The 19,779-nt window shown below is 44.6% G+C and overlaps 1 protein-coding gene across 1 annotated transcript in view; it reads left to right on the forward strand.

Moving 5' to 3' along the window:
* Positions 1 to 19,779, forward strand: part of PKMYT1 (protein kinase, membrane associated tyrosine/threonine 1) — a 387,797-nt gene that overhangs the window by 265,493 nt on the left and 102,525 nt on the right. The gene's annotated exons all lie outside the window — the stretch shown is intronic.

Here is a 19,779-nt window from a genome sequence, read left to right on the forward strand (position 1 = left end):
TGATTTTTTCCAGGAAGGCATGTCACATGACCCTAACATCACAATAATTGACATTGCAGAAGTTTCATAATAATTGCATGATTAGTATAACAGCATAACACAACTTTCTATTTATATACCACCTAAATTATATTCCGGACTATCTTTAAAAATTCTGTGACATATTAAATACTTGGCCTGAATTGTAATGAGTGAGTAAAGCAAGTAAGCCAGACTTCTTCTAGGGAGTTTCTCACCTACGGACAGAAAATTGAAAAGAATGAGATAGAGAATTTTATAGCTCAATTTTCACATAAATATGGTCAAACACCATGGGCACTGAAAGGCACTCATTATTTTGTATTTTTATTTTTTTCTTCCATACACTTTATTCGATTTGATAACAGATCATCAAAGCATATAAATAACAATTCAGTCAATAAGATATCACAAAAATACATGATTATTATTCTTACTCAGCATACAAGAAATAACTATAAGAGGTGCATTACATAGAACAGTTACTCACACCGCAAAAACAAACTATGAGAGGGTTGCCACATGCATGATTAAAACTATTTTTATGTACAATCGATCTCCCTCCTGGATCACTGCCTATAAATAACAATCCTTCCCCATATAGGCACATTAGAGAAAAGGTTAAAGCTAGAGGCGTGAATGATCTACTATAACCATTTCCCCTAAATTGTACGAGGGAGTGGCAAAAATGCCTCTAGACTTCAGTCCCCCCTCGTGGTTCTTAGCTTTAAAGCAGCTCTTAAAAATTGGACACACAAAGTGTAAAAACATCTGACGACAATTTTAAAAACGATAAAGCTATGCGTGCCTGCCTAAAGCTAGCTTTTCTTAACAAGCCCTTCAAAAACATTTTTCTAGGGTAGGTGTAATACAGGCACAGAAGAACTAGATGCAGGGTATCCTGTGGAGACCTATTGTCACAGCCACAGGGCCCTCTCTTCTGGGTTCATAATGAAACCTGCCGGTACCGCCAATAAATGATGAAAAAAATGTAATCTAAAAGGCGTAATTAAAAATCTATCCTGTGCACTCGTCCATAGTGTTAAATATTGTTCTATACCCTGGGTTGTTTTAACTAAAATGTGGTCTCTCACCGTGTGTTTAGTGAGTTCAGTGGCTTAGCGTTGCGCCATAGTAAACTTCATAAATAAATCTTTGATGACCGCCTTATCCAGAGTTATTTTGTCCGGTTTAGTGAATAAGTCTGCACGCCCTAAATTGGAAAAGAATCCCTGATATATATTTTATCCAGGGAAATCTCAACGCATGGTCTAGGGAAAGAGAATCCTGGATTACCAGCCTTGTCAGACCTGCCTCTGCATTTGTCCAAACCTTCAGCCAACATAGAAGGGGCTTAACTGCAAACAGGTCAGAAATATAATTGATCCCCAGTTGTTCGTGAACACTAAATGCCAGGGTACTATGAGGGACCTTCAATAGACACCTCAGATGTTTATTCTCTTCCCTTTGCAAGTTATTCACTTTGGCTAATCCCCACACCTTGCTCCCGTATAAAACCTTTGCGCAACAGATTGAATTGTATAACTTTAAACTCATGCCCGGAGTCCAACATCCTAACCTTTGCGCAAAATTCGCAATGTAAATGTTTAAAATTCAAATGGCGTCAAAAAACATGCCCAAATATGCGAAAGCTGGAACTTTTCCTAGAATGTGAGAGCCTATGGTGTAATTATAGGATTTACTTGGCTTTTCCCCATTTCCATAACATATGATTTTGAAAGATTGGGGGACATGTCCGGGTTTCCCATAAACTTCACAAAACCAAAAATTAAAAGCTGCAAGCCGTTTGGGGTGCGGGCAAGAAGCACTGCGTCATCTGCCTAGAGCAGGACCTTTACCGCTCTTGCACCTATTCTAGGCGGGTCTGCTTTAATGACTGTTAAAGTGGAATCCAAGCCGTTAATGTATAGAGTAAACCGTAACGGTGCTAGTATGCATCCTTGTCTGACCCCACTTGAGCATTTAAAAAAGTCTGTTCCCTTCCAGGGGATATCCTCATCAATAGTCATAAGCATTAGAATATTCCCACCCATGCGCGGGACCCCGGAAACATTATATTATATGTGCCCCACATATATATATCCATATATATGTAAACATATATATATATATATAAGTAAACAATTGCAGCCTAATAAACACCAGAGCTGAATTATGCTGTAAAGAATTTCTGTAAGCCATGAACAAACATGCATTATAAACATGAGACAACAACAGTTTTGTTTTAGAACTGTTTTAATGGTCAGAAAGCAGTGGAAATTCTCATGAAACACTGAAAGCATAGGAAGTTCCCAGGCTGCATTGCAAAACTGCAGTCTAAAAAGACTGAAAAGCTAACCTGCATCAATATGCAGCAAACTGACACTGTGCCTTTAAGGAACCCATGACCCCCAGCTTCCCATCATGCCTCAAGGGTGACAGGTCGTTTGTTCTTTCCGGCTCCTTCAGGAAGGACCCTGGTAACTCAGCTCCACTCTTTTCTGGCTTTCTGTCAGAAAATTCCTTCATTATTCTGTTTTTTTGGCTTACTTTGACATTTTACATCTAGTCACGTAGGTATCTGTTTATTGAGCAATTTTCACTCAAAATGCCCTCACTCTTTGATAACTGCCCTTCTTGTGGCAACAAGAAGGCTAAAACAGACAGTCATGATGTCTGTATACTTTGTTTGCCTGATCATCATGACCCAAAGACCTGTCCTCACTGCGAGCGCCTGTCAGAAAGAACTATTAAGGACAGGGAGAGGAATCGCATTTATGGCCTAGCCCAAAGTCATCCAGAGGAAGATCTCTGGTAAAGAAGGGCTCCAAGAGGGCTAGATCACCTTCAAGGGACAAGTCTTCACGTCCTTCAGCTTCAGCGTCTGGCTCGGCGCTGAAGAAACGGCTACCGGTGGGTCATTTATCAAAAAAACATCAGTCGACGGCGGGCTCGCCGTCGAAAAGATCAGCTTCGTCGAGGATTCCAGCTCCGTCGTCGAAATCCCTTCGCCGTCGTCAACCAGGCAACGATCGGCGTCGAGGACCATCACCCCTCCGCCGTCCTCAACCCGCTGACGATCGGCGTCGAGGGGCGTTACACCTCCGCCGTCGTCAACCAGGCGACGATTGGCGTCGAGGCCCAAGATCCCTCCGCCGTCGACAACCTGGCGTCGAGGAGGCTATCTTCGTCGGCGTCTCGTCGGCGCTCGGCGTCGAGGGTAGCCAATACCCCTCCGCTGTCGTCGCATAGACATTAGACGTTGAGAGAGGAAGCTCTGTCGTCGGCTGGTCATCGCCGTTCGGCGTCGAGAGACCATCATACCTCGCATCGCTCGCCGTCGAGACATTCGACTCCGAGATTACTTGCTCCGTCGACACCCCAGAGGTTTTTGACGTCGAGAGAGGGTTCCATCGTCGGCAGTGCAGCGCTGTTCGACGCCGAGAGACCAACGTTAGTCACCGTCAAGGCATTAGACGTCAGATCACCCGACGTCGAGGCCTCATGAAAGGGCTGATTCGACGGCCAGGGACACTGTGATTATGGTGACTGAATCGGCTTCGCGCCACTCCTCTTGATCTTCTGGCTCCTCAAAATCACCCTCAAGGTCCAGAAGTCCGGTCAATAGATCACCTTTACGACGGACAGATCCTTTTTCGGAGGTGGTGAGGTTGTCCCCTAGATGGTACCAACCGTAGGATCGTTGGCGAGAATCAGGGGCTGCCAAGTGGATGCGAGAGTATGCCAGTCCTGAGCACAGGTCTCCACTCCAAAGATTGGTGGCAGAAGTGGACAGACGCTGCCCTCCCAGGCGCCAAGCAGAAAGATCGCCTGTGAGGAGGACATCCAGATCTCGAGAGCCGGCCAGGTCTCGTTCTCCCACCAGATCTCGCTCTCTCAGAAGGGAGGAGCATCCAAGAAGATCACGTGAAAGGAGGCACGGTGCTCATCGCAGGAGTCGAATAACTCTATCTTCTTCTTCTTCCTCAACCCGATCTTCCAGGAGAAATTATTCTCCCACGCTTACAGATAGCCCCATCTCCAGAGTTTCTCCAGTGGATGACATCAACACTTATCTAGATGTCCTGCAGAGAGGGGCTAAGAAACTGAACATTGAAATGTCTGTCCCCCAAGTGGCTACGACAGTTATTTTTGAAACGCTGCATCAAAAATCTGTTTCTCGTCCATTACTACCCTTGGTCCTGGGAATTATGGATTCTGTCAAAGGCATTTTTCTAACTCCAGTAACTATTAAGGCGGTGCCGGCTCTCATCCAGAAAAAATACAAGCCAGCTGACTCCGACCCAGTATTTGTAAAAGCTGACCCTCCAGCAGACTCTGTGATTGTAGCAGCGGCTCGGAAGACCCATGCAGTGGCTGCCTCCTCCTCAGTTCCACCAGATAAAGACAGCAAATCGCAGGACTCGTGGGGTCAAAAAGTATGCAATTCTGCCTCTTCTTCTCTGAAGATCTCCAGTGCGGCCGCTCTATTAGGTAGATATGATAGAGCCCTATGGGATTCCATGGATCGGTTCAAGTCCAAACTGCCAAAAGAGGACCAGAAGGACTTTGAGGAAACACTGACAGAAGGTTGCCTAGTGTCTAACCAAATAATTAGCACAGCGGCGGACGTCGCAGTACTAGCGACTCGTTCTTATTCCCATGGAGTTTGTGCCAGGAGGTCTTCTTGGCTGCGCCTGACAGGCCTTAAGCCAGATGCACAACAACACATCTTAAACCTCCCTTTTGCTGGTTCCTCTCTCTGCGGTGAACACGCTGACGAGGAGATGAGTCGAATGAAGACCGAGCTGGACACTGTGAAAGCGGTCGGTCTAGAGAAGAAAAAGGAGTTCAAGCGCCGCTTTAAGACCAACAAGGGCAAAGGGGCTCAACAGAGGGTTCAAACCCGTCAGTGGTCCCAAAACAAGAGTCAAGGCAAGACCCAATTTCGAGGAGGCAAATCAGGCAGAAGTAGAGGAGGTCACCAGCAGTCCTCTAACACGGCGAGGGGAGGAAAGGCTTGAGCAGTGGCTTCCTCTGGCGCCGTTGCCCACTCCAGTGGGAGGAAGGGCTTCACAACATCTGGCAGAGTGGGTCAGCATCACAAAAGGTCGTTGGGTGCTGAATATACTGCGCAATGGATACACGCTACGTTTCCGTGCGCTCCCAAAGAACATTCCTCCGAAGAAATCTCTTCCCCATCAGCTGGTCCTGCTCCGGAAAGAGGTGAAAATTCTTCTGCAAAAAAGAGCTATAGAAGAAGTACCTCCCTCTCAAAGGGGAAAAGGAGTCTACTCCAGATATTTTCTTGTTCCCAAAAGAGATCAGGAGGACAAGTTCAGACCCATCCTAGACCTTCGTCTTCTAAACAAGGTCGTAGTCAAGGAAAAGTTCCGCATGCTAGCTCTTCACCAAATATGTCCACATCTGCAAGTCTGGGATTGGATGTGTTTGGTGGATCTGCAAGATACATATTTTCACATCCCGATTGCACTGCGTCACCGAAAGTACTTGAGGTTTGTGATCGGCAACAAACATTACCAGTACAAAGTGCTGCCCTTCGGGCTCAAGTCCGCACCACGAGTCTTCACCAAATGCATGGCAGTGGTGGCAGCTTTCCTTCACATAAAGGGACTTTTCATCTTTCCATACCTGGACGACTGGCTCCTAAAAGGTCCATCTCCTGTACAGGTAGCAAACGATTTCCAGCTTTGCCTGCACCAGTTGCACATGCTCGGGATCCACGTCAACATGGAGAAGTCAGTCCAACGGCCAACACAGTTCATCCACTACCTAAGCTCCGTTCTGGACACAAAATTGGGAAAAGCGCTTCCTTTGGAGGAGAGACTTTTTTCTATGCGGCAGAAATGCAAAGTTCTGCTCGAGTCTCGAAATCCAACAGTCCAACCGGTTGCCTCCCTGCTAGGTTCCAGGGCGTCCTGCATCTTTCTCATACCGAACGCCAGGTTGAGAATGCAGCCTTTACAGCAGGCCCTGGAGGACCAATGGGACCAAGCGACAGGACGTTGGGAGGACCGGATCAGTCTACCCCAAGCAGCGAAGACTTCCATCAAATGGTGGACTCGACCGCAGAATGTTCTGGTGGGAGCACCTTTTCACCAACCTCTCCCAACGCAGTCAAGTGACTGACGCTTCTCTACAAGGCTGGGGAGCACACATGGGGTGCCTTCAGATTCAAGGTCAGTGGGCGGCGCAAGAGCAGACCTACCATATCAACATGCTGGAGCTCCGAGCGGTGCATCTTGCTCTCAAAGCTTTTCTTCCAGCGATCAAGACCACCTCAGTCCTGGTTCAGACAGACCATACAACCACCATGTTCTATCTGAACAAACAAGGAGGCACACGGTCACGCCCTCTCTCCCTGGAGTCACAGGCGATCTGGCACTGGCTTCTCGCTCTGAATCTCTCAGTGGTAGCAGTGCACCTTCCGGGCGAGTTAAACATCAAGGCAGACGCATTCAGCAGGCACTTCGAAGATCAGCCGGACTGGGTGCTAAACGACGAGGTAGTAGACTAGCTTTTTCGTTGTTGGGGTCGTCCAACTAAAGACTTGTTTGCAGACGACGAAAACAAAAAATGCCACGCCTTCGCGTCCAGATTCCACCGGCCAGGGACGCAGGGGAATGCTCTCTTGATGGATTGGTCAGAGACATTTGCTTACGCATTTCCTCCCCTATCGCTGATCCCAAAGGTGGTTTCCAAACTCCTCAGGTCGAACATGGAGATGATTCTAATAGCTCCGGACTTGCCACGGCAGTGGTGGTATCCGGACCTTCTTCATCGGTCTGCGTGTCCACACAAACGGCTGCCTTGCAGACCAGACCTGTTGAGCAAGATAAACGGGAGGATTCTGCATCCCAACCTCCCGTCACTGAACCGGACAGCATGGCTCCTGAAGTCCTGCAGTACGGACATCTGAACCTACCTCCTAAATGTATGCACATTTTAAGAGAAGCTAAGAGGCCTTCCACAAGAGCGTCTTATGCGTTCAAGTGGAAGAGGTTTTATATGTGGTGCAGGGAGCGTCATCTTGACCCTACTATGGGGCAGGAGGAGGTTGTTCTACCATACCTCCTTTCCTTAGCAACATCTGGGTTGAAGTATGCTTCCATTAGAGTACATCTGTCAGCCATTGTAGCGTATAGGAAATCACCAAGCCAAACTTCTTTCTTTCAAGTTCCAGTGGTCAAGGATTTCCTTCAGGGGTTGAAGAAAGTCTATCCCCCTGTGCGAAATCCTTCTCCTCCTTGGGAGTTGAACCTGGTTCTATCCAAGTTGATGGGGCCTCCTTTTGAGCCCATCCACAAGGCCTCGTTGCAACACCTCTCTTGAAAGGTTGCGTTCTTGGTGGCAATTACATCAGCGCGAAGAGTAAGTGAGATGCAAGCGCTGTGTACAAAAGAACCCTACACTGTTTTCCACCACAACAGAGTAGTCTTAAGAACACTTCCATCCTTTTTACCTAAAGTGGTCTCTGATTTTCATATTAATCAGTCCATTTCTCTTCCATCCTTTTTTCCAAACCCTACGACCCCTGCTGAGCGGTCTCTGCAATCTTTAGATCTCAAGAGAGTGCTTAAGTTTTATTTGGAAAATACCAAAAGTATTAGGAAGACTGATCAGCTCTTTGTCAACTATGGATCAATGAGAACAGGCTTTCCAGCTGCCAAAAGATCCATCTCCAAATGGATTGTTTCCTGTATTAAATTGGCTTATCAGCTGGCGGGCAAGCCATTAATGTTGTCACCTAAAGCACACTACTAGGGGGAAAGCGGCCACAGTAGCTTTCTTACATGATGTCCCTATGTCTGAGATTTGCAAGGCTGCAACCTAGAGATCAGTTCATACCTTTACAAGGCATTACTGTCTTGAATCTGATTCCACGACTGATACTCAAGTAGGCCAAGCCTCTTTGAGGAATCTATTTGGGTAGCTTGTGGCCTGTACAAGCTTAGTTTTTCTAGGCTTAGTATTGATATTACTGTTTTCATTACTCCTTTGCCCGCAGGGAAATGAGGTGAGGCTCGCTATTCTATTCTAATGCTTATGACTATTGATGAGGATCCCCTGGAAGAGAAGGATTATTTTAAGTTGGAGATATGGTTAACCTAAATGTTTGATGGTTTTTTCAGTATCCGCAAAGAACAACTGACCTAACTGTCATCCCTGAGGCATGATGGGAAGCTGGGGGTCATGGGTGCCTTAAAGGCACAGTGTCCGTTTGCTCCATATTGATGCAGGTTAGCTTTTCAGTCTTTTTAGACTGTAGTTTTGCAATGCAGCCTGGGAGCTTCCTATGCTTTCAGTGTTTCATGAGAATTTCCACTGATTTCTGAGCATTAAAACAGTTCTAAAACAAAACTGTTGTCTCATGTTTATAATGCATGTTTGTTCATGGTTTATGGAAATTCTTTACAGCATAATTCACCTCTGGTGTTTATTAGGCTGCAATTGTGTATATATATATATATATATATATATATATATATATATATATATATATATATATATATATATATATATATATATATGTGTGTGTGGGGCACATATAATATAATGTTTCCGGGGTCCCGCGCATGGGCGGGAATATTCTAATGCTTATGACTTTGATGAGCATACCCCTGGAAGAGAACTAGGATTACAGTTAAGTAACTAATCCTTACCTTCCCTTCCTGTGTGTTTCGAACAGCAGCTGTAGTATTGGAGTGTAGTGTTTGAAGAATGTTTATTATTGCTGGGTCCACCTCAAGTTCGCCCATGATTACCCACAGTTTGCGACGAGTCATGCGGTCAAAGGCCGCAGTGAGGTCCATAAAGGCTAGGTATAACGCCCCTGACTTGGCTACTGTGTATTTTGCTGTAATGAGATACAAGTTAAGGCATTGGTCTACGGTGGATTTCCCTGGGCGGAGCCCATATTGGGCATCCGTAAAAATGTTTATCCTCTGCCCACTCCATCAACCTGTTTAAAATCACCCGCCCCAAGACCTTCGCTGAGACATCTATCAAGGATATGGGGCGATGACAGTGTGGACTATCCCTGTCGCCTTTCTTAAATATTTAAATTCTGTCATGGTGTACAATGCCAATAAAATCTGTTGTTACCCAGGAGTTGACCCTATTTTATTAAAATGGGTATTGACGCCCCCTTATATCAAAAGTTACCTTGTGGGCCAGCATTTTGTCGTGAGGTGCCACCGGATACCCCTTTCTATAAAATAAAAAAAAGACAAAGGTTGCCAGTGACATAATTTTCTAATATACGCTGTTATATGCCATAAGTGCCCTTTATGTAAAAAATTAGCACAGTATGTACCCGCCTGCTTTTTTTCATGGTTGCCACACTCCCATTTGCCAGGTTGTCTGCCTTTGTGCCAATATTGTCCTCCAATGTGCTAGCACCTGTGTTTTACCACTGTTGTCCACATGCCAAGAATTTCCTCCGGTATGTCCGTATTTTCAATGTGTGCCCTATATGTTATGAATTCTCTAGTGTGCCAGAACTAGTGGTGCCCTTTATGCCAAGGATTAACTCCAGTGTGCAAGTGTCAAAAGTTTGTTACAGGTGTCATGTTAAGAATTGCTGCAAGTATGCCAGGGCCAGTATTTTGCCCTGGATGTCTCTGAGAATAATTACCTTCAGCGTGCCAGCGCCAGCAACAAACTTGCAAGCATCACATAACTTCACATTCTCACTCACGTTTGCTCACTGACATTCATTCTGTCATTTACACCAACTCTCTTAAATCCCTTTCTACTCATTCTTATTGTCGGGGACTGTCTGGGATTATGTCTGGAACAAAGTCAGGGACTTGGGCAAGGACTGGCGACTGGGTAGAATACGTAAGCAGAAAGAAGAGTACAGCGCTGCCCAAGATCACAGAGGAGAAAAGGGATCCTAAGGGGAAGCCTGCACAAGTGAACAAGGTGGCTAAAACTCAGAAAGGATGGGCACTCAAGAGGCAATTTAGCATTCAGAATAACTACACCCCGACGAACGTCCAAGATATAGATATATATCCTCTGAAGAAGTGATTGGATCACGAAACGCGTCAGGCTTTAAAGACTTTGAAAGATTATGCATGGAATACCAGACCTCGCATGTTGCAGCCTTCATTAAATTATTTAAGCAACACTTACCTGATCGTGGGCTCTTCCGTAGGGGTAACTCTTTTTGACTATATATATATATATATATATATATATATATATATATATAGATATATCTATATATATCTCTATCTATCGGCGGTCGCCAGTATGTAGATATAGTTAGGACCTATTTTCCATAAGAAATCCGCAACATTCTATTTGGAATAACTTTGGCGCCGGTTGACGAATCTTCGCAAAATGTTCAAAACTAATGGCCAGGTCCACTCCGCTCCTATCCTGAAAGTCTCGGGGTGATTCATGAAGCGGGCCGAGAAAAAAGGGGGGGTCCCAAAAGGTGTTTTCCCCATGCAATTTTCCTTGGGGACCTTTAGCCGCAGCTACAGCCCGAACTGCTGAACGGAATTACACCACATTTGGCAAAGAGGTAGTCCTCAGTTCAGACTCGTGCCTTTTGCTTAAATGGTGTCAATCTGTTCAGTAGTTTTTTAGATATTAAAGGAAAAAAGTACATATATATCTGGGCGGAGCCTAACGACCCATCTCATCTGATTGGCTGGGCGGAGCCTAACGACCCATCTCATCGGATTGTCTGTAAGTACTACATCCAAGAAGTGTTGGCAGCCATCTTGTGACTAATATACATGATAGCACCTCATTAAAAAGCATTGCAGTTAATAGAAGGTTTTAAGACTTTAGTTACATTATAAATCATTTGTTGATGGTACCATACTCATTTTAGGAATTGTGGTGTGTTCTAAGGTGATTTTACCATGTGAAAAAGCTTGCTGTGATATCATGAATCATGTTTGAGAGAACTATTTTCTCATGCTTGTCCCATAGAGGTTTTGAAGGTGCTCCAGAAGCTAAAATGAGAGCATATTTTCTGTAAATTCACATTATCTTTCTCAGTCATGTGAGAATGAAGTCTTGACATTCTCAGTAAAACATGTACATCCAACAAAGGCAGAGACTGTCAGTTGATTCCTTTGTGTTCTACTGCAGCTACCCAGAGTGTTCTAAAGAACAACTAGAGCACTAACCGTCGTACTTATGACGAAATGATGGCACACCTGAAGCCATCGTGATTGGAATAAACTAGTAACACTTAAAACATTTAATTTAAAAAGGAATAAAATAAGGGGGTTCATTTTGTCCTAGAAATTTTGGTTAGTTGGTTAGTGTTAGGGCATGTTTTAAGAGATCTCAAATCCCTTATTTAATTTGAAAATTCTGACATGCAGACTGAACAATCACTTTCAATACCAGCAGTAGACTTCCAGTTAACTCCCTGGTGAGCCCTACCCCCTAAACTACTCAAACACCACTGCACTACCCTAAACCCTAAAACACTACCCCCAGCACTAGCCCCTACACTACACAAACACCACTGCACTACACAAAACCTTAACACACTAACCCCTACAGTAGACAAACACCACTGCGCTTCCCTGAACCCTAAAACACTACCCACAGCATGACCCCCTATACTACCCCAACACCACTGCACTACCCTAAACCCTAAATCTACCCCCAGCACGGCCCCTACACTACCCAAACACCACTGCGCTACACTAAACCCTACCCCCTACATTACACAAACACCACTGCACTACCCTTAACCCTAAAACACTATCCCCAGCATGACCCCCTACACTACACAAACACTGCACTACCTTAAACCACTACCTCCTACACTACACAATTACCACTGCACTACCATAAACCCTAAAACACTACCCCCAGCATGACCCCTTACACTGCACAAACACTGCACTACCCCCTACACTACACAATTACCACTGCACTACCCTAAACCTACCCCCAGCACGCCCCTTACACTACCCAAACACCACTGCACTACCCTAAAAACTAAATCTACCCCCAGCACGCCCCCTACCCTACCCAAACACCACTGCACTACCCTAGAAACTAAATCTACCCCCAGCACGACCCTTACACTACCCAAACACCGCTGCACTACCCTAAACCCTAAAATACTACCCTCCGCACAAACCCCTACACTACACAAACACTGCTGCACTACCCTAAATCTACCCCCAGCACGACCCCCTACACTACCCAAACACCACTTCACTACCCTAAAAACTAAATCTACCCCCTGCACGACCCTTACACTACCCAAACACCACTGCACTACCCTAAACCACTACCCCAGCACGACCCCCTACACTAAACAAACACCTCTGCACCACCCTAAACTCTAAATCTACCCCCAGCACGACCCCCCTACACAAACACCACCGCATGACCCTAAAACACTACCCCCCGCAGGACCCTCTACACTACCGAAACACCTCTGCGCTACCCTAAACCTACCCCCAGCACGACCCCCTACACTACCCAAACACCATTGCACTACCCTAAACCTTAAAACACTACCCCCGCTCGACCCCCTACACTACCCAAACACCATTGCACTACCCTAAACCTTAAATCTACCCCAGCACGACCCCCTCCACTACCCACACAACACTGCACTACCCTAAAACACTACCTCAGCACGACCCACTACACAAACACCACTGACCTACTCTAAATCTACCCCCAGCACGACCCCCTACACTACATAACCACTGCACTACCCTAACCCCTAAATCTACCCCAGCACGACCCCCCTACACTGCACAAACACCATAGCACTACCCTAAACCCTAAAACACAACCCCAGCACGAACCCGCAAACACTACACAAACACCACTGCACTACCCTAAACCACTACCCCCAGCACGAACCGGCAAACACTACACAAACACCACTGCACTACCCTAAACCCTAAATCAACCCCCAGCACGAACCCCTACAACACCCAAACACCACTGCGCTACCATAAACCCTATAACACATCCCGTACACTACACAAACACCACTGCACTACCCTAAACCCTAAATCTACCCCCAGCACGACCCCCTACACTACCTATTCACCACTGCACTACCCTAAAACACTACCCCAGCACGACCCCTTACACTACCCAAACCCCACTGTACTACCCTAAAAGACTACATCAGCACGACCACCTACACTACACAAACACCAATGCACTACCCTAAATTCTAAATGTACCCCCAGCATGGCCCCCTACACTACATAAAAAACACTGCACTACCCTAAACACTAAATCTACCCCAGAACGACCCACTACATTACACAAACACCACTGCACTTCCCAAAACCCTACCCCCGGCACGACCCCCTACACTACCCAAACACCACTGCGCTACCCTAAACCCTAATACACTACCCCCGGCCGAACCCCTACACTACCCAAAAACTACTGCGCTACCCTAAACCACTACCCCCGGCACGACCCCCTACTCTACCCAAACACAACTGCGCTAACCTAATCCCTAAAACACTACCCCCGGCATGACCCCTACACTACCCAAACACCACTGCCCTGTGGTGCTTTTTAAGTTGAGAAATTAATTCCTCTTCAATCTTGAGGGTCCCTGGGGGACAACTAGCCCACCAGGTACCTCCTGAATGTGCCAGGGAGCTGCGTTGCGGAGAGGTGTTCTGAGGCCACGCCCCTTTTTACACCTCTCTGGACGTAGCTGGTGGGCTAGTTGCACCCCAGGGACCCTCAGTATTCAAGGGGAGTTAATCCCCCAATTTAAAACCCACCACGGGTCGCATTTGCACAGTGGTGAAGGGAGGGGGCGGGGCCTCAGTTCACATGTGTGCAAACACACCCTGTGGTGCGACTCAAGGTCTCGGCCACATGCGACACAATGAACGTAGTTTACCTTTTAAAATGTGGCGTTGTGTATGTTGGAAAAACTGAAAGAAAAATGAAAATTAGAAGTAACGAGCAAAAATCCAATATACAAACAAATAATCCTAAGTCAGTTGTGGCCCATCACTTTTTTCAAAACAAACTTAACGTAAGTCAACTAAAATTCTTGATCCTAGAAGCGGTACCCAAAAAAGAAGGCCGAGATAATAGAAAACATCTCCTTCAACGTGAAAATTACTGGATAAAAAGACTGGACTGCATACATCCCTTTGGAATGAATGCGCGTATTGAATACGCATGTTCCTTTAATATTATTGACGTTTTCTTTAATATCATGCTCATAAAAGTTGTGTATATTTGCTTAATATGAGACCCCTTTTTAAGATGGCTGCTACAGCACGTTATATTTAGTCCTTTCTCTCGTTCACCACAATCTCCCATACACACGCTTAGTCCTTCGTTTATCGTGATCACTTGTAGCCGCTTCAAAATACACCTAGAGAGCGCAATACAACTAATCCACACCCGTGCAGAGGCGCGTGTCACCAGCACACTCGTGAGGTATGTACACTTAAACTAACGTTTGGCACTGTATAAGAAACCCCTTCAATTTATCTACGAATGCGCCCACAGCACGTGAAAGATTCCGGCATTGGCGTAAGTGTTTTTTTAATAAAGCACTGTTTTTCAATTCAGCATAGTTTTTGAACAATGCCCATGCCGCATTTTAAACACGCATATAGGGCATTATTTTTTTTAATTGAGCACCAATCTAATCGCACAGCAATAAGCACCTTTTTAATCAAATATCGAGCACGTTTAGCACATGCACAACATTTTAAAAAATTTGATTAGCGCGTACGTCTTTTTCGAGTCGGCCAATGCACGAGTCACTTGTGCATGTATGTACAACACCATTTCCGAAACTGTCTTGTTTTCTTAAATGAACAAAAACTTTATTTAGCATGGTATTAACAATGCGATGGTCGCTTGACGCGGATTAACATCACAGTAACATTGAACACCAGTATAATCACCTCCACTATAGCTTTGCCCATGTATCATGTAACTTTTAAAACAGAGACAAGAGTACTACTACTCATGTGGTTTACATTTGTCCTTGGACTAATCCCTGATGAAGGGTGACTTACAACCCGAAATGCATTGGATGAAATAATAGTCTGCACGTTAAAAATTGTTAAACCAATAGAAAAACAGAGTAACAATGTATGAAGAATGAAATACATTCAGCAGACATCGAAGAAAAGTTTTTATCTTTATTCATAAACCCAAAAGCCTAGGAAAATAGGACATTAGTAGTACCCCAGGGGGACACATCCAGGGAGTGCAACTCGGTTAACACATTTCCTATTCGAAACCTTAGGAAACACACACAACACAAATGTTGCCTATGCTAAAAGGTAAGCGGAGGCATCAGAATTTCTGGTTTCGAACCAAAGGTGCAACAAAACAATCTTTTTTTTTTTTTTTAAATTTATTTTTAATTTTTTATTGAAAGTTAAAGGTATACATATGCATTTAAGTACTGCACTCAATAATGAACTAATAAAGGTAAATTGCCAGTACAAATATTTAATGTGCTTTTTTAAAGGTAAAAAATTACACAATATGGAGGGGAGGAAGTGAGGGAAAGGGAAGGGTAAAATAGAACTCCCTTTGGACATGCGTCATAACACCAATCTTCTCTCCTTTAGGAAGGCACTAAAAACCTACCTCTTCAGGGAAGCTTAGACACCCAACCGTTCAGCACCCAAGACACTATTTCTCTGATATCTACAGTGTGCGAAGCGCGGAGATACCCCTCAGGGGGTCTAGTCCGGCGCTATAGAAGCAAATAATAAATAAATTAAATAAATAGGGAATAAGGATTAAATGACGGAGAAAAAATATATTGCGTATAGAATGAAGAGTAACCTACAATCTCCATCTTTCAAAATCATAAAATGAATTAAATAGGTTGAATCATAAATCTAAGGAGGAGGATTAGACCTATAAAATATAGGATATATAAGAGGAAATGGGTATTAATAATGCTGGATAGTCATGAGTGAGGAAGATCCTGTCTCTTTACCCAGATAAAGAAAGAACTAGAAAATGAAAGAAAAAGGACAAATGAAAGAAGGAAGAGGAGAAGAGAAAAGGGGCAATGAGGAGAGAAAACAAGGGGGAAGAAGAGAAATGGAAAGGAGAGAAAGGCCTTCTGCATAGTGAGATATAAGAAAAGGAAAAAGGAGGGGATTCAAGGATCAGTAAGAAAAGGAGTCCATACTTGCTGGAATATTTTCTCCTGATCTTGCAGGGGGAATATTACACGTTCATGGGATGCCATCTGGATCATCACAACCATCCAATCCTCCTGAGAAGGGTTACTGGGGGATTGCCACTGTCTTAGGATAAAGTTTTGGCAGTAGATAGCGCAGTGTGCAGTGTGCAGAAGACTATGTTATGGGCGTGTAATGTCCGGTGAAATCCCAAGATCATGCAACAAAAAAATAATGATGGGGTGAGTGGAATGGGAATTGTTTTTTTCAAAGTATCTCCTACATAAGCCCAAAAACACTGTATGGTAAGGCATCCGCAAAATATATGGAGGTCACAATAACACCTGAACACCTCCAACACTTGGAATGCGACAGTAACCCTGCTATTTGTAGTTTCAGATGTGTCCAATACCATTCATGCAAGGTTTTGAAAAGACAGAATTTCAAGCATGCTTCATGAGTACCCTTATCAAGAGCTTCTAATATATCTGACCAGACCTGTTCTTCTATGGTAATGTGAAGACGCTCCTGCCATTTCTCACGAGAGCTTTAAGAAGTGGCTGCGAATATAAATGATTGGTTAATGTTCCACATAATCCAGACATCACTCCCTTGTGACTGCCCAAAATAAGGATATAATCAGGTATCACGAGAATTCTAATGTCCATGGATATGAGCTCCGACATCGTCTTAGGCAATGCTGTAATTGCAGGTGTTGCAGAGCCTGGTGTAATGGGAGATCACATTTATCATGGAGTAGTTCAAAAGATTTCAACTCTCCATTTAATGTGACTTGAACTAAAGCTAACGTTCCTCTTGATCTGCGTTACGGGATGCAAAGGGAATACTCGTAGGTTCCGTATAAAAAATCAATGCCATCCTCCCGGTTAAGTAATGAGTATTCGGTTGCAACACACTGTGGAGGATCATTCGTGCCTGGAAGTAAATTTGTCAGTTGTGAAAGGTGTAAGGCTAAGGAACAATGTTCTATAGATGGTAATCCCAAATCACCTTGGGAGCAGCGAGCTATTAATTTGGCAGCAGCAAGGCGAGGGCTCATAGATCCCCAGATGAAAGCCTGTATGCGAGCATCTATGCTACATAGCGTGGACAGGGGGGCTGCAATCTGAAGCATTCCAAAAACATAAATGAATCGAGGCAAAGTGACCGTCCTTACAGCCTGTACTCTTCCCCCACGTTGAAAATTTTAAGAGACCATTTGGCAAAATCAGTTTCAGTTTGTGTTATAAGGGGTGAAAGATTTTCTGAAACCATTCCATCCAAGCCGCGATTAACCAGAATTCCTAAATATGAGTTTTCAATTTCCAGCAAAAGGGGTATCCTTCAATAGCTACTTTTGTGGTACCCGAAGATAGCGGTAAAGCCTCACTTTTATCCCAGTTTACTTTATAACCGGAAAGGGTAGCAAACCTGTCTATAATCTCAAGTAAAGCTGGTAAAGAATGAGGAAGATCTTTTAGAGTAAGAAGAATGTCATCTGCCTATAAATATATCTTGGAAATACCTCCCTCAATAGGTATACCCTGAATCTGTGGTGAACAGCGGATAAGGGAAGCAAGCGGTTCCATCGCTAATAAGAATATAAGGGGAGAGAGGGGGCATCCTTGACGGGTACCTCTATGGATTGGAAAGGGGTCTTAAATGATCCACCACAATTGACCTGGGCTATAGGGTTTTCATATAGTTGGCGGATTTTGGAAATAAACTGGTCTCCTAGACCAAGTTGCTTCATGACAGCAAAGAGGTAACCCCAGTCAATGAGGTAAAATGCCTTTTCTGCATCTAAAGAAAGGGCAACTGCATCCTCTCCTATCTCTTTTGGAGTCCATAAAGTGTGAGCTAGCGTTCAGAGATGATTCCTGGAAGAGTGGCCTGGGACAAAACCAACTTGTGTATGGTGTATAACAGATGGTATGACTTTACGAAGTTGTGCCACCAGACTACTTGCCAAAATGTTAACGTCTCCATTTATAAGAGAAATAGGATGATAGCTACCACAAGCAAGCAGGTCTCTGCCCACCTTATGAATAACCGCAATTAATGCTCTGTTAGAAATGGAGCCTAATGAGGCTGTCTGAACAGCTTCTTGAAATGCAGCGTGTAGAGTATCAATTGTCTCTTCCCAGACCATTTATAATATTCTGCAGGGAATCCACCTTCAGAGCATTTATGGTATGGGAGTTTGGCAATGGTCGCAGTGACTTCCTCCTTGCTGATGTCACCATTAAGTACATTTCTACCTTCATCTGTAAGGTATGGAAGGTCAATATCCGCAAGGTAGGCAGACAGTTGATCATCAGTTGCCCGGATTTCAGGAGTGTAAAGCTTCTCATAAAACGGTTCAAAAGCGTTTACTATATCCTGGGGTTTTGTTAGGATTGCACCTGGATGCGTTTGAATGGCAGGGATTGCCATAGCCACCTCATGTTGTTTCAACTGTGCTGCAAGTAATCGACCTGCTTTCTCCCCTTGTTCGTAATGCTTACCTTTTTAAACGTTCAAGTGCGTGTTCAGCCTTGGAGGTATACAAATTGTTGAGTGCTATTTTGGCTATTTGTCAACGATTGGGCACAGTGGGATGAGAAGAATATTGACGTGTGAGAGAAACAATTTGATCCTCAAGTTCAATACGACGAAGGGATGCCATCTTATTAGCCTCCGCTGCATCTCATCATCTGCCCGCAAAAAGTTGCTTTTGCAGCCTCCCATATGGTTCAACGAGAAGAAACTGATGCTTTATTAGATTCTAGTTGGTGACAGACTGAACACATAAAGGATAATTAGTAGTTATTAATCTCAGCAACTACCTTGAGCCAGGATCAGCTAAGTGTAAGTCCAATAGTAATCTGCAGTGGAACATAATTGACCTTTATGGGTCAGGCGTGTCTCCTTCAATGTTTGTGCTTAACAGTGTCAAATCACTACTGCATATGGTTTTGTAGTATTACACAGTAGTTAAGCAAAAATATCCTGATGAAACAATGCACAGTTTTCTATATTGGGTAGGTCACCTCCTGTTCCCCAGAGTGGTAAACCAATAGCTGTAATTCACTGGTAATTGTTCAGTAATTCAATATTATAGTGTGGGTTCAGCACATCCTGTCAAGCTGGAATTCAGAAATCCACACACTATTGTCTTGAGAATGTAGCAAAAGGAGTGGCAGAGGCACCGCTCCAGAGCAGTCTAAGCCATTTGCTACAGTGTAGCCAGTAATTCAAATATTCTCCTCAGATCTGACAGGATCATAAATCACGACAAACCTGTCAGAAGTAAAGAATTATGAACCATAACAGCACGACATCTCACTGCTAGTAGAAGGAATTCGTCTCAGGACAGCCAGTGTTGCAAAACTGACCAGAATCACTTGAACTTGTTCTTTCGAGTCACCTCGGGAGCGCTGTTCCCGCACTTCACAGAGGGGCCCCCCGCCCGTCGTGCGAGCTCCCTCAACACTTGGCGATAACTTTTGACTGGGGTCGCCCTCCGGCTGGAGAGACGTCACATCCCTACCCCTGGGTTCTCCGCTGCTCAATTAGCTCAGTTTCATTTGTTGGGTCCGCGAAA

This window comes from Lissotriton vulgaris, chromosome 7 (assembly GCF_964263255.1).
Source record: "Lissotriton vulgaris chromosome 7, aLisVul1.2, whole genome shotgun sequence".
NCBI classification, from domain to species: domain Eukaryota; kingdom Metazoa; phylum Chordata; class Amphibia; order Caudata; family Salamandridae; genus Lissotriton; species Lissotriton vulgaris.